A 15,512-nucleotide genomic window follows, 5' to 3' on the forward strand; every position below is an offset into this window, starting at 1 on the left:
AAATAAAACAACCCTTAATCAATTCAATGTACTTCATTTTTTTTTATTCATTTTACAACAATTAATATTTCTAAGTATTTCTAATGTTTTTTACATTCAGATATCATTATTTTTTATACAATGAAACTAGAGATTGACATCCTTGGATGAAGGTAACAGTCTATTCATGTGGGATACACACATTTATATGAAATATATACTATACATCTTTTTTTATAATTATTTTAAGTATTATTAGGCCAGTAAGCGAGGGTTTAGGGTCCGAATTCTGAACACCTGCACCGATTGACGTGAAATTGTAACAGTCAATAGCCACAAAACATCCCCCTTTAGAACTTCGTCTCTCATGTTAAGAAATGAAAGTAAATAATAAAGCGCCTCTCGTGTTTGTTCGCACACTAAAAATTTCAATTAATATCTGTATATATTTTTAATAATTTTTTAAATTTCAATTTTTTTAATTGTAAAGTAATATATTACATTTAAATGGAATATATTACATAACAATTATGTCAATTACAGGATTACAAGCTTGTTTTCTAACATTTTTTAAATAAAACGAATTATAAAATTTCAATATATGTATATTTATCGTAGTATGAAAAAAGTAAAATATAAAATGCTTACTTACATTGCAATAAAACTTCCACTTTTAGTTTTGCAATCCAAACGCAATATTTCTATTTCACAAATAAAAATATCCGACAACACTAAAATCACTGAAACTTCCGCGGCTGACAACGAAAACTGAAAAATATAACGGCACTTTTTGTTTTGGACCTGCATATTAACATTACGCTGTACTATTATGTCTTTGTTGTTGAAATAATATAAAATATCTAATTATAACTTGTAAATTTTAATATTTTAACATGATTTTAACTACTCTTGACAAAAATTTACTTTTTGTTATCAAGATGACATTTTAGACGGCAACTGACATATATGTCATAATATTTGAATCTTAAATATGTATGTAATATAATTTAAATTACTATAATGCAACTTTATACTAAGAAAACATTTATACATTCACAAAATACAACAAAGTCTAATAATAAGTTTGAAAACAATGAATATTGTATTAAAATTAAAAGTTAAGCGCGACACCTTGTGTCAAAATTAGATGATTAAATTTTCGCAGTTTTTCCACCATTTGATGACCGGTGGCGCCTCTAGTGTTTGTTCGGGCGGTTGGTCTTTTACTCCCGCTTATAGCCATTAAAGAAAAAGTTCTACAGGGGGATGTTTTGTGTCAATAGCATGGGCGCCGGAAGAATGAAATTTAGGGGGGGGCAAGGTAAACATGAATAGAAAATTGACATTTTTGGTAATTATTGGGAAAACTGGAAATCGTCCGATGTTCACCAAAATTGGTATACACCCTATTTTGAAGTCGTAGATTACGAATCTGAACTTTTTTCTTGGCGGTCTCTTACCGTTTTTCAGAAAAACGGAAAATAATTTCAATATCGAATTTTTCTTAATTTCTCATATTTTTAAGGTTTTCTAGCACATATTTTGTTAGGTATTCAATAATCAATAATGTTTTTGCTATTTTCTGTTACTTTTTTAACCAATTCTATGCATAATTGAGGAAAATTTGCTAAAATAAATTTGTAAACAATCTGAAAATGTTAGATTACAGCTTTTTTCGGGTTCTTGTTATTACCGATTCTGAACCGTCCAAGAACTCTGCAGCGCATGCGCAAACGAAATAATGTCTTTATATTTCCTTCTGCGCATACGCATCACAGTTCTAGGACGGTTCAGAATCGGTAATAAGAGAAACCCGAAGTAAGTTTATGTGTTTCTGGCATTTAAAGCAACGTTGCCAATGCTAAACCTAAATTTAGCGTGTTTTTTCGTTCATTCTGGAATTACGAAAGGCGGTCGCCAGAAGAACGGCTCCTTGCCATAACTGATATTTTACCAACGAGATCTGACTATTTATACCCACGAAGTTGCACAAAAGAGTTTTGATTGCATTGGTTACAACTTCCATGCAGAGGGTGTTAATCTTTTGTTGTTATATTATATCAAAAAAAGATTAACCCCCTCCGCAAAGAAGTTAAAACCAATGCAATCAAAACTTTTCCGCGTACTTTTGTGGATATAGGTATATTATATTATATATATATTTAATTATTGTCGATCTCATAATAGGTAATTTATTTAAAATCCCTAATCACCCGAAAAAATAGAAGATATTATGGCAACGTTGTAAATTTTCAAATTTCTAGATTAGGTCTAGAATATATTTGTCTCTCTTATTACATAGGATACAGAAAGAAGGATATATCAAATGTCAAACTTCCATCTGGTCTCAATTTTCTTTGCTATTTTGTAGTATCTGTGCTACTTTGTTAAGAAAAGTCTTTTTCAGTAAAATGTTGGACATTTTTCTATCCCCAATCAAGTGTGGCTTTTAGATAAACTTTTAGATAATATAATGAAAACATAGTGAAATTATTACTTTATAGGGCCGAAATAAAGAAAAATTCAATGTTGAAATAATTTTCCGTTTTTCTGAAAAACGGTAAGAAACCGCCAAGAAAAAAGTAGATACGTAATCTACGACCTCAAAATAGTGTGTATACCAATTTTGGTGAAAATCGGACGATTTCCAGTTTTCCCAATAATTACCACATTTTTTATTATTTTACAGGTAACACCTAAAAATTTCATAATAATAATTATTTTTTTACAGATGGATGTAATGATGGAAGATAGCTTTTATTTTTATTGTTTCAGTGATCCAGGGGGGGGCAAATGCCCCCTCTTGCCCCCCCTGTCCGGCGCCCATGGTCAATAGAGATATATGTAAGAAACAGAAGTTACATAGTAGCGATGTGTGCTTTCACCCTAGGGGTGAGTACCACACCTTCTCAGGGGTGAAAAATAATTCACCAATTTTAATTACAAAAATCAATAAAGGGATGAATTCTAAGCAAAAAATGTTCTACAATATTTTTTCAGAAAATTAGTATTTTCCGAGTTATTTAAGATTGAAAATGTTGGTTTTTCATCTAAAAACTGCATATTTTTCTGCAATTTTTTACAAATAACTCGGAAATCTTGCGTTTTATCGCAAAACTCATATAAAGCAAAAATGAAGCTTTTGAAATAACGAATCGATTCATTTTTTGTTGTTTACCATAGTGTACGGTACAGTACGTCTGCTAGATCTGTGTCTATGAAAGGAATGCGAACAAAAAACATTTAAATAAACAGCAATATATTTTATACGTCGACTTGACGGGTACGTCACCGCAAATCGCTCCGCCCACTCATTTTATTGGCTACTTGCAAATTTGTCGAATTTTTATTGATGGGACGCGTCGTCTAATTTTTTACGAAAAACATCGAGAGAATATCGTTTCCCCTCTCACGGATACCCCGTAGCTACAGAACGGACAGACGTACTGTACATCTGCTGGATCTGTGTCTATGAAAGGAATGCGGACAAAAAACATTTAAATAAACAGCAATATATTTTATACGTCGATTTGACGAGTGCGTCAACGTAAATCGCTCCGCCCACTCATTTTCAAATTCAAATTCAAAATTCAAATTTCTTTATTAGACCCCATTAAGTTTTACAGAATAATATTAGTATTAATAAATGTGTGTCTAAAGGGATCGCACCGCGATTAAAAACCCGATACAATGGCCCAAAGTGCCAGAGTGGTGCGACCCCAAATACAAAATAGAAATAAATTAAATTATAGAAATAAACAAAATTAAAATTATATAAAAAAAGTGAAAATATAATTTTATCAGGGACGAGCGGAGATAAGCAGAGAGGCACAATGAAACAGTGTAAAAACCGGAACAGCAACCAATGACGGGCATATCAGAAGAACAAGATCTCACAAATCAGTGGAAGAAATTATAATATTTACGAATTTAGTAAATGATTTTTAATTTGTTTTTTATAATCTGTAAAGGATTGAAATTTAAAGTTATTAGAAATATTATTCCACAAATGTGGCGCCATGAAACTGAAAGATTTTTGGAAGTTAGCTGTTCGGTGTTGAGGAATTTTAAAATAATGCACTTGTCTAGTCGAATGATCATGGTCAACGTAGTGAAACAATGAGAACAAATAGGGATGCTGATCTGTAGTTAAAATTCGATAAATGAATGTCATTAAATGAAATTGTCGTCTGTTAGTCATGGATAAAATCTTTGAATAAGAAGACTAAGGAAGGAGCATATCAAAAATCTTAGGTACACCGCGATGGGCCTCAAATATGGCCGACTTAAATTCCGGTTTATCAGTGTCGTTCTAATTTTATTTAAAAATGTAAAACTATGATGTAGGGTAGACGTGGGGTAGACTCAATAATTTGTTGTTTTATTTTACGTTGTGAATAAATGTTGGTAGTTATTAAAATTGTTATAAAATATATAATTCTAATAAAAATAGATAAGTTATAATAAGTATTTATTAACACAAACATCCGATACGCTACTGAAGCATGTAAGTCAAATTAACGTATCTAAATTCTTTGACATCTAATCTTTGACAAGCAATAAATAAAAGCTAAAAATGCAAGAAAAATATATAATTTAGTTAATTTAAGTGAATTTCATAAATGATCGGTTTACTACACGTATGTATATTATATAGTCACTTACTAGCGAAAAGTTGTTCCATTATTTCACTCAATTTTTGCCGAGAGCTACCGCACGCTACACAACCAACTATTTTAGAGTCTTTTTGATAAATCGCGATAGTGTCACTGTTAATTTAAGTTCTGCCACAATTTCCATCTAGATTTACTACCTTTATACAACTATCAGTAGTAGAATAAATAATAAATAACATAAAATAAGCTCCGTAAAGACTGACAAATCCACAAAATTTCAAATCAAATTCAAATGTGTCAAATGAATCGTCAAACAGAACTGTCAAGGATTCCTACCCTAGAGAGCTTTTATGGTGGCTTTTCCGCCCACCATGCATGAATACATGGATAGCATTATGCTCCTTCCTTAGTCTTCTTATTCAAAGGATAAAATAGATAAATTTTTAAGATGTGGCGTTATATGATCTCTAAAAGGAATGTTAAAAGAAAGCCGTATTTTATTGGCTACTTGCAAATTTGTTGAATTTTTATTGATGGGACGCGTCGTCTATTTTTTTACGAAAAACATCGAGAGAATATCGTTTCCCCTCTCACGGATACCCCGTAGCTACAGAACGGACAGACCGAGAAGGGGTGGCCACCCCCGAGAAGGGGTGGCACTCACCCCCAGGGTGAAAGCACACATCGCTACTATGTAACTTTTGTTTCTTACATATATCTCTATTCACTGTTAAAATTTCACGTCAATCGGTGCGGGTGTCAAGAATTCGGAGGTAATACCCTATTTTTATCCTCGCTTATTGGCCATATATGCCCTAACAACAAATCTGTGGCTACATCTGACGCGACAGACATTTTGAGGAATAGTAACAGGCTTATACATTTATTTATTATACGGTGTGTGACAAAAAGTTCGCAACCAATAGATAAAGTTTTCATTGTTTAGATTTAAAAAATGGTTGTAAACTTTTGGTAGGCACTGTATACAGAAACCACAGAGCATGATATGTATTAGGTTATTTACTTTATGAATCTAAAGAAATCAAATAAAAATAAAAATAATTATACGTATATGTTTACATAGTTTTCTTCTATACGCACTAAACTAATACCGTGCTGGCAACTGTTACTTTTGGGTCGGAATTTACATGTGAGGAAGTAAATCGCATTGGGATCTTATAAAGTCGGAGTGAGAGAAATGTGAGAGTGCTGTTGCGACGTTGTCGATACGCTTTTCCCTATCAAGTAGCTAAAGTAAAATCACGATCGCAAACCGCTTATTTTTAAAAGACGTTTTTTTCATGAGATAACTAGATAAAATCATTAGACATGTTTCTGAGCATCTGAAATGGAATTATAAGGATATCGTTAGGGTGTCATTTTTTTTATAACGAGAAAACGTCAGTTTTCGCGATAATTTTAAAAACTCAACTTTTCAACACCTAACAGGCCATAACTCAAGAACCACTTTAGATATTGAAACTTTTTTTATTTTCAAGATCGGATATTTTATAATATGTTTACATAAGAAAAATTCGATAAGGTTGTTTTTTCCATTCAAAAATTGTAAACAATCCATCCGTTTACTTTTAGAGCATAGCAATTTTTAGCAATCGTATAATTTTTTATTGATAAAGATGTTCACGTACTGTCTACAAAGAAAATACAGCCAGAAATATTAAGAAAGTTCTTGAAAACACTACAATCTATTATTTCTAATAGATTTCGAGATATCGGTTTTTGAATTCATAGTTCTAATAGCGCGACCACTATCGAACACCCACTCAATTCCACTTATTTTTACCAAAAATGCAAGTGTTTCTAGCTTGCACTTAAAAAAATTCAAGCTATAGGGAAAATTACAACGACTCGTTAATAAATGAACAAATTAAGTATCACGAAACGTAATTAAATTTCCCTAGAACTTTAAGTACTGACAGAGGTATTGATTGGGTCGACCCATAGACAAACAGAAAAATTAAAAGACTGCCAGAAGACATACGACGCGCAGGCAAATGTTCCTGTAGCGCATCGACGCAAGTGCCGAAATACGTCCATCTAGCTATCTGTGTTTCGACACTAGTCCGTTAGTCTTAGCATATTCAGAAAGAACACGCTAACCTCCAGCGTTGCCAATTTGTGGGGAATTTCCCTAATTTTGGGGAATCCGGAGCCGATTGGGAATTTTGTGGGGATTAGCAATAGGCGGCGAAAATAAGGGGAGTTTCAACATTTTATTGCTGATTGAAAATGGCGTAAAATTTTTAGCTTTAAAAACGGAGCGGGACGATACCTATATCTTTCCCAACTTAAAAATTATAATCTGCTTTTTACTTATGCTTCCCTTTGCAAATGCTTCAGTTGAAAGAAAATTTAGTGACCTCAAATTATTTAATGACTACTAGGGAAGGGATTAAAAAACAAGGAGTCAATTTACAGTTTAATCCCTCTAATATGTATAATAAATATTGTATTTTTATTAAAATTATTTTTTTTTGTTAAAATAATCATATGGGGAATTTTTGGTGAATCTGGACATTTTTCTCCCCAAATTGGCGAGTTTAATTTAGATTTTTGGATAGTTTAGAAAATTGACATTGGCAACGCCGCTAACCTCATTTTTTTGTTTGTTGTTTGTTCAAAAACCGGCACACGGCGTAGTACAAGGCTTGATCATTTTTTAAGATATTTTTGATTGTTAATTTTATTTTTGTGCAAACTAAACAGTGGTTTTTTATTAAAAAATAGCAGACAAAGGTAAGAAAGGTAATGTCCATGCAGAAGTTTTTATTTCACAGGCTATTCTTTCTAGAAATTATACCATCCAGCCCTCCTATTTAATTATTAAATAAAAGTGTGAAGGAGATATCAAGGGCTATTCTGTTAAAATATCATCCGGCCAGTCTAGGCCCTGTTGTGAACCAGAAGGTCTGCTAAGTTGGATGTTGGATATAGAATGGAAGGAATATCATGGCCGAGAACAAGGCATAATTGTATGTCCCTTGATGTAGGGGGGTAGGTTTGTTTCTAATAGGTAGTAAAACCAAAAATTCTACTGTGAATCTTCATATTCTAGGCCTGTAAAGATAAATAATTCCTGGAGCCATCTCGAGGTATAGTAAGTACTCAAGTCGGAGCGAATCAATTGGTAGCACGTTGAAATAAAATAATAGCCATCATAAAACTGTAAATATGGATATAACTAGTACAATGTAGCTATTTAACTGTAAATACAATGTAGCTAGATATTTAGTAGAATAGGGGTATTATAAATTAATACAAAATACAATAATTGGTCATTCTTTCCATTCCCATTCAATTTAATCGTTTTCCCATAAAAAAAAGGAAAATTAAAATTAAGAGTGCCCTTAACCAAAAATAGTGAAATAAATGGAGATAGTCAAATTTTATATTAGCGTGTAAGACTTTGAATAAAAAGGTGTAAAAGGATTATAAATGCTGTATTTATATCCTTTAGTATCATGTTAATATAAAATTTCAGTAGGTATCTCCATTTATTTCACTGTTTTTGGTTAAGTGCACTCTTAGTTTTAATTGCCTTAAAAATAATAAGTATAATAATAATTTAAATCTCCCGCTCTTTCATAGTTCGTTCCTGAAGCCAACTAGAGGGCGCCAAAAGCGCAATCTCCCAACATTTTACCACGCGATTCACCACTCTCTAAACTATTAACTTTCTCTATGGGTCGACCGGTCAACTGCGACAAATCTGCTATATCCCCTTCCACGTCTCTTAGCGATGTGCACAGTTTCTCGGTTTATTTCATACGTTTGGCAACGTGTTTACTGTCCTCTCTTTGTTCAGTACATTATAAACGCCATTGTATTCTTCTTACATACGAACTAGAGAAATCTCGACCCAAGACTAACTTTTGCCAGCCCTTACTATAATATATTTATTATTATTTGTGCTCGATAGGCATAAACAATATAACTTCTAAAACAAATTTATAAATATATAATATTTATCACAACAGGCGTTTCAAATAAACTATATCAACAACTAACAAGAAACCAACATTTTAAATCTTCAAACTAGTAAATACTAAATGGTTTAATAAAGCTGCCATTTTAAACTATTATATATTTTAAGTCAAACCAACTTGATTAACAAACAATTCTATCATAATTAAAAATACCGACTGTCTCAATACTCTATGGACATTAAACTACTATGTAGTTTTAAAGTTAGGAAATTTCGAATATAATAATAGGAATATTGGGACACCCTGTATATCGAAGGTTTGTTAATCAATCTAAGTTTTTTACTTATATAATGTTTCTACATTATTCAAATAGCATAAAATTTCATCTCAGCAATATATTAACAATAAATCAATATATTATCTAAAAAACATTTTTAATAATATGATATGTATTTAGTGATATGTATCAATTTACACAGGCTTTATTAGTGATATGTATACGATTTCATTCTTAAGAAGAACACACGAACATCTAAAGGTTTAGAGTTAAAGCTCAGTCCACACGTACCGTTTTACCTGTGAGGTAAAACGGATTAAGCACTGGCATAGTATGCACTGGATGTTTTACCTGTGTTCAGTGAAGTTTGATGATTTGACTGGACAGGTAAAACTATATGTGTAGACTGAGCCTAAGTAGTTTATTTTAATAACAAATATTTAATTTTCTTAAAAAATAATCAGGTAAATTAACCTACCACAATATTACAATAGTTTATCAATAAAATATTTGTCAAAATACGATTTTTATTGATTATTGCCATACCTTTATATCAATAAATAAATTAATAATATTCGAAAAAAATATAATTATAAAAAAAACGTCATTATTCGATGTCTAATACTGTTAGAACTGTCATTTTATAAATAAAAATGCTTAAATATGGAAAACAAGTTAACTTATGAGTATTTTTCTTAAACGCTATGCTTCAATACCAAATTTAAGTTGAATATAAGAATATAAATTTACTTCAAAGGTAAGGTAATCGCAAAACAATTCCCGATGCACGTCATCAACTTTGGGTGACAAGCGACAGCGACAGCGCTGCCAGATTGTAATGGATTTAAGGGATCTTAATGTAAAATTGGGAAATAATATACACTTCCCCAATAAATTAACACACCACAAAAAAATAACCAAAAGTTTAAGTTAAGTTTTTTCAAAACCACTTATCCGATTTGGACGATTTTTTTTTTGAATGAGAGGTTATTCTTTCCACAATGTTGCTATACTAACTGCATTTTGATAGGAACCCTTTTTATACTAATACCGGGTGTAGCAATTATAACGTGTTTTTTTAATAAAATTTGTGACACCCTGTAGAGTTGATCAGTTACAGTATCAAGTTAAAATTGAAATCACATTTTAGCCTTATCTTTTTTTTACATTTTGTTTTTTTATTTACTCCATTATCTTCCTTATTACAGGAGAAACAACATTTTATAGGATGACATGATTTAATATTGGTTTTAATTAACATTTTTCCATTTTACTCACTAAAGTAAGTAGCGGGCTGTGGAAAAACACGGATTACCAGTAAATGTTAAATAGAGATGCTTGTGGTCCATGGTACAAAGAATACAAGGTATGATATTGCGCAGGTTGGTTGCTACGTCACAGGTGATAACAGGCGCTATTGGTCAGCACGCCTCGCGCAAGTAGCAGGCTATGGAAAAACACGGATTACCAGTAAATGTCAAATAGAAAGGCTTGTTGTCAGTGTCAGTCGTTTTCGTTCTTTTATTATATCAAAAATATGCAACGTGCACGTGAAACAAGAAATCTTACTGGAGAAGAATGTGCTCAAGCATTAATATAGTCTGAGGAAGGTTGGAGCTACCGAAGAATTGGTGAACGATTTTATGTAACTCACTCAACCATTCCACGAGTTATACAACGGTATAGAGATACTGGGAGTAATTGTCGCAGGCCGGGACAAGGCAGGAATCGATGAAACAATCCGATTCAGGAACGTTTTTTAAAACTCTCAACATTAAGACAACGTTTCGTAAGAGCTCGGACCCTTCAAATTCAGCTCAGAGACACTAATGGTCTAATAAGTTTGAAACGACTGACACTGACCACAAGCATGGTACAAAAAGAATACAAGGTATGATCGATAGCGGCTCCAATTTCGTTCAGTTCGCGCATACCACCTGTGACGTCACTAGGAAAACAATGAATAAATAAAAAATAAAGAAAGTTGACAGGAGATCTGTATTTTTTGGGGTTATGGTTAAGAATTGTTTATTTTTAAGACTTTTTAGTTCGTTTAATTTAATAATTACTAAAACCAGCAGTTCCAAAATATATTTAAAAAATAATAATTATCTATTAACATGGATTTGGACGATAATAGGTAAGAATACTAAATTTATTTCTATATTCGGTATAAAATTGTTTATTAGGTTTTTAGTTTGCGATGTTTATGGTAAATAATTTTCATGTTCATTGCCTCTGAATTCACATGAGGACAGAGATGAGGATATCTATGGACAAGTAACCACAAGAGGAATTGTTACATCATTTAAAAAATGTTGGAAAGTTTATTCTTTCCCATCGAACAGTAGAAAATGCCAATGCAGATGAATGTATTGTAATTGTGATAGAAGTAATTCCAAGGGTGAAGTTTATTATAATTAGTGGAAGTAATTCCAAGGGTGAAGTTTGTTATAATTAGTGACCTGTGCTTCTTTTTATATGTAGATGTTTCAGGTTTTGAGAATAAATCGGTTGAACGAAACCCAAAATTTAGAGGAAGATGCGCATCAAGGATTATATAGCTCAAATTTCCTTTAATGGTAGGCAATTATTCAATGCAAATTAACTTTTTAAGTGACTGAAATATTAAATAGTTTACAATATATATCAAGGTATATCACTAAAAAATATATTTTACTTTTTAGGTACAATTAGGGCCCGATACATTTCAAAAGTAGAATATTATTTTATATTAAATAAGTATTGTACCAACAATCAATTTATATTAATACCGGAGATTAAAAAATCACAGAATAAATAGTTCTTTTTTTATACTATAAAAAATCAACTATAGAATACAACAGTATTTAAAAAATAAATAAAAAGTTATGTCCCGGCCGAGATTCGAACTCCGGTCTCTCGCTTCCCTAACCCGACTCTTATGCACTGCTCCACAGTAACTTGCCCCAGGCGGGTTCTCACTTGTCAGTTCGCTGACGCAGTCTGACTGATTCATTATCAATGAAAAATAAAAAACAACGATTGTATTCACACGTTTCATGTTTTGCTACATTCAGTATTCAGTTGGTCCAAACATTCTAATGTGGTGATTTCGTATAGACATGAAAATGGTTAAAACAAAAATTAAAACCAGGTGTTCGCGAAGTTTGTTTACAATTAGCAAATGAATTACAGAATATTCTGGTGAATCAGAAAGAAAAAAAAACGTCGTTGGTGGTCAGGTCCTCGATATTGCAAAGAAATAAACGGGGTGAAACTATATTAAAAGAATTAATTAACTTAACTTGTAAACTGCACAAATCACGAAAATGTAGTTCTCACGCTTCAGTTTCTATTCATTATTCGATAATGATCAGTCAAAATGAAAAAAAGTAGAACTGGTTTTCACTTTAACTGAAAGTACGAATGTACTGATCATTTAACATGAAAATGTGTTCTGACGTTCATTGTTTGTTCAGTATCACTGAATCAGTCAGACTGCGTCAGCGAAACTGACAAGTGAGAACCCGCCTTTAGAGATAATTCAATGACGGTATATAAACAAAAAAACAGGTTTGTAACAATATCTTAACGATTTGAACTGGCGCGCGAGGCGTGCTGACCAATAGCGCCTGTTATCACCTGTGACGTAGCAACCAACCTGCGCAATATCATACCTTGTATTCTTTGTACCATGGACCACAAGCATCTCTATTTGACATTTACTGGTAATCCGTGTTTTTCCATAGCCCGCTACTTACTTTAGTGAGTAAAATGGAAAAATGTTAATTAAAACCAATATTAAATCATGTCATCCTATAAAATGTTGTTTCTCGTGTAATAAGGAAGATAATGGAGTAAATAAAAAAATAAATTGTAAAAAAAGATAAGGCTAAAATGTGATTTCAATTTTAACTTGATACTGTAACTGATCAACTCTACAGGGTGTCACAACTTTTATTAAAAAAACACGTTATAATTGCTACACCCGGTATTAGTATAAAAAGGGTTCCTATCAAAATACAGTTAGAATAGCAACATTGTGGAAAGAATAACTTATCATTCAAAAAAAAATCGTCTAAATCGGATAAGTGGTTTTGACAAAAACTTAACTTAAACTTTTGGTTGTTTTTTTGTTGTGCGTTAATTTATGGGGGAAGTGTATTTATTATATCATTTTTAAAAGATTTTTAGTTTAATAATTAATATTTTAGAAATTAATTAATTTATTTGTTTTATAACATATTTCACTTATTACATATTGCCAAAACTAGTTCATTATGAAGATTATTCTAAGCGTTATTATAGGGTTATTTATTTATTTATTGATAAAACTTACAACACCACAAGTGGTAATAACAAATAAGAGGGTGACATTAATGCACAAAGAAATAATCACAGAATTTGCTAAAAACTTACGCAGAAATAACTTTGAAAATGGCTTAATGTGCTTGCCAATCAAACTTACTTCTCTGACTGCAGTCAAGGGTTATAAAGCACCTTTATTGTCACGTTCTCGTTCAAAATAGTTTATCAGGAAAGCTACAAGCCCTTTGCTTCTACTGTTTAAATGCTTCAGCATATTTTCAACACACAATTTCAAGAAATGCAATACAAAAACTCGAAAATTTATTTTATAAAAAACTGTTTGTGCTTGAAAGTACAATTTTTAAAAAAAGACTACGAACATAGGCGAAAAACGAGAATTACTCACAAAGATTCAACAACACGATATTATACAAAATAATGACTGACAATATGATAATTGTCAAATAATAAACGGCAACATAGCGATAATAAAATTCTGTTTAAACTAATTTTTGCAGCTTTAAACTAAATAAAATATCTGTTCCAATCATTTTCTCTATAAAGTAAAATAAAGAGCTGCACGGTATCTTAAGTTATACAACAAATTTAAACATATTTGCCAAAATTTCATTTAGTCAGGTTTATACAGGGTTGTTCACCACATACGACACGGAGTATTGTAGCTAAACGATGAAATTTTTACAAATTGTAAGTTTTGGGTTCCATGAAGGACTATTAGAGGTACAATTTAAAAATAATTTTCAAGGCTTCATTTCTCCAAGGGTATCAAAGTTTTTAATACTAAATATTTACTGAAGTTTATTTACTGATCAGTTATTGTGTTGCAATAATAAAAATAATACTACCTTATACAGAGTGCCTAAAAATTTATTTTAAATAATTATTAGCTTCAAACGGCAATAACTTGTTTAATTTAAACGGAACACCTTGTATATCAGATGCACAATTTAATTGTCTATCAAATTATATTATACCATTTTTTACCTATCTCTTTAAGTTTCCGTAGAAAATGCATTTTCTTGTAATTTAGAACTTATTTATCAATATACCCATGGAATATTGACATTTTAGATTATTTTTAAAGATGTACCAAATTTTTAAAGAGTACAGATAGTAATATTGTCGATATAATTTGTTTATTTTATTAAAAAATAAAAAAACTGTTTAAATATTTGTTAAAGGGGACCAATTAATATGATTCCAGTATTCAAACTACATTAACTGACTGTTTGCGTTGATCAATAATAATTGCTCCAAATACTAAAAAACTGAATTTTGTATGGGTATTAGACAGTGTGATAAAAAGAAACACCTTAAAAATGATATTTCATTTTTTAATAAATTCTTATTTATAACAACAGAGACTTTAATTTGATAACTTATTATTATATTGATTTCTGACTCAAATCCACATTTATTTAGAATAATTTATTAACAAACACAATTAAGTATGTAATTAATTAGTATATGGGCGGAAATAATGGTGTTATATTTAATTAATGGTATACTCTTTTATAAAGATTTAAATAGTTTTCTTTTTGCATACAAATGGGCTAGTAATATTATCGTTTGGCTAAAAACGATAATATTACTAGCCTGTACATTTTGTACATTTGTTGCTTTAAAAACAATCTAAAATGTCAATATTCCATAAGTATATTGATAAATAGGGTCTAAATTATAAGAAAATGCATTTTCTACGAAAACTTGAAGTGATAGGTAAAAAATGGTATAATACAATTTGATAGACAATTAAATTGTGCATCTGATTCTCCTAAAATATACAGGGCGTTCCATTTAAATTAAAGAAGTTATTGGCGTTTAAAGCTAGAAATTATTTAAAATAAATTTTTACACACTCTGTATAAGGTAGTATTATTTTTATTATTGCAACACAATAACTGATCAATAAATAAACTTCAGTAAATATTTAGTATTAAAAACTTTGATACCCTTGGAGAAATGAAGCCTTGAAATTTTTACTGCAATTTCCCAAAATTGAAAATATTTCAAAAACGGTAAGGTTTAAGTATAATAAACCTTAATCAAATTTACCTTTATTTTAATCGTAGAAACTAAAAATGTAATAATATACAGGGTGTTCCATTTAAAAAAATACAACTTTGATATTTTTTACTTATTTGGGACACTATGTGTCTTGTCAAATTATTTTTAAATTGTAATAAATAGTAATTGTGATTGATGACGTGCATTGGGAAATGTTTTGCGATTACTGCATTTTTGTAATTTTCCTTTAAAAATGTAGTTTTTTCATATAAAGTCACGTCAATTTTGGCATGGATGCGATATTGAACTTTATACTACTTAAATCTGGTACTACTCAATCCACTCTTACCTTAAAATCCCCTCCACTAAGCACCT

Source organism: Sitophilus oryzae, unplaced genomic scaffold (assembly GCF_002938485.1).
Source record: "Sitophilus oryzae breed Bouriz unplaced genomic scaffold, Soryzae_2.0 scaffold_1745_pilon_pilon, whole genome shotgun sequence".
Classification (NCBI taxonomy): Eukaryota; Metazoa; Arthropoda; class Insecta; order Coleoptera; family Curculionidae; genus Sitophilus; species Sitophilus oryzae.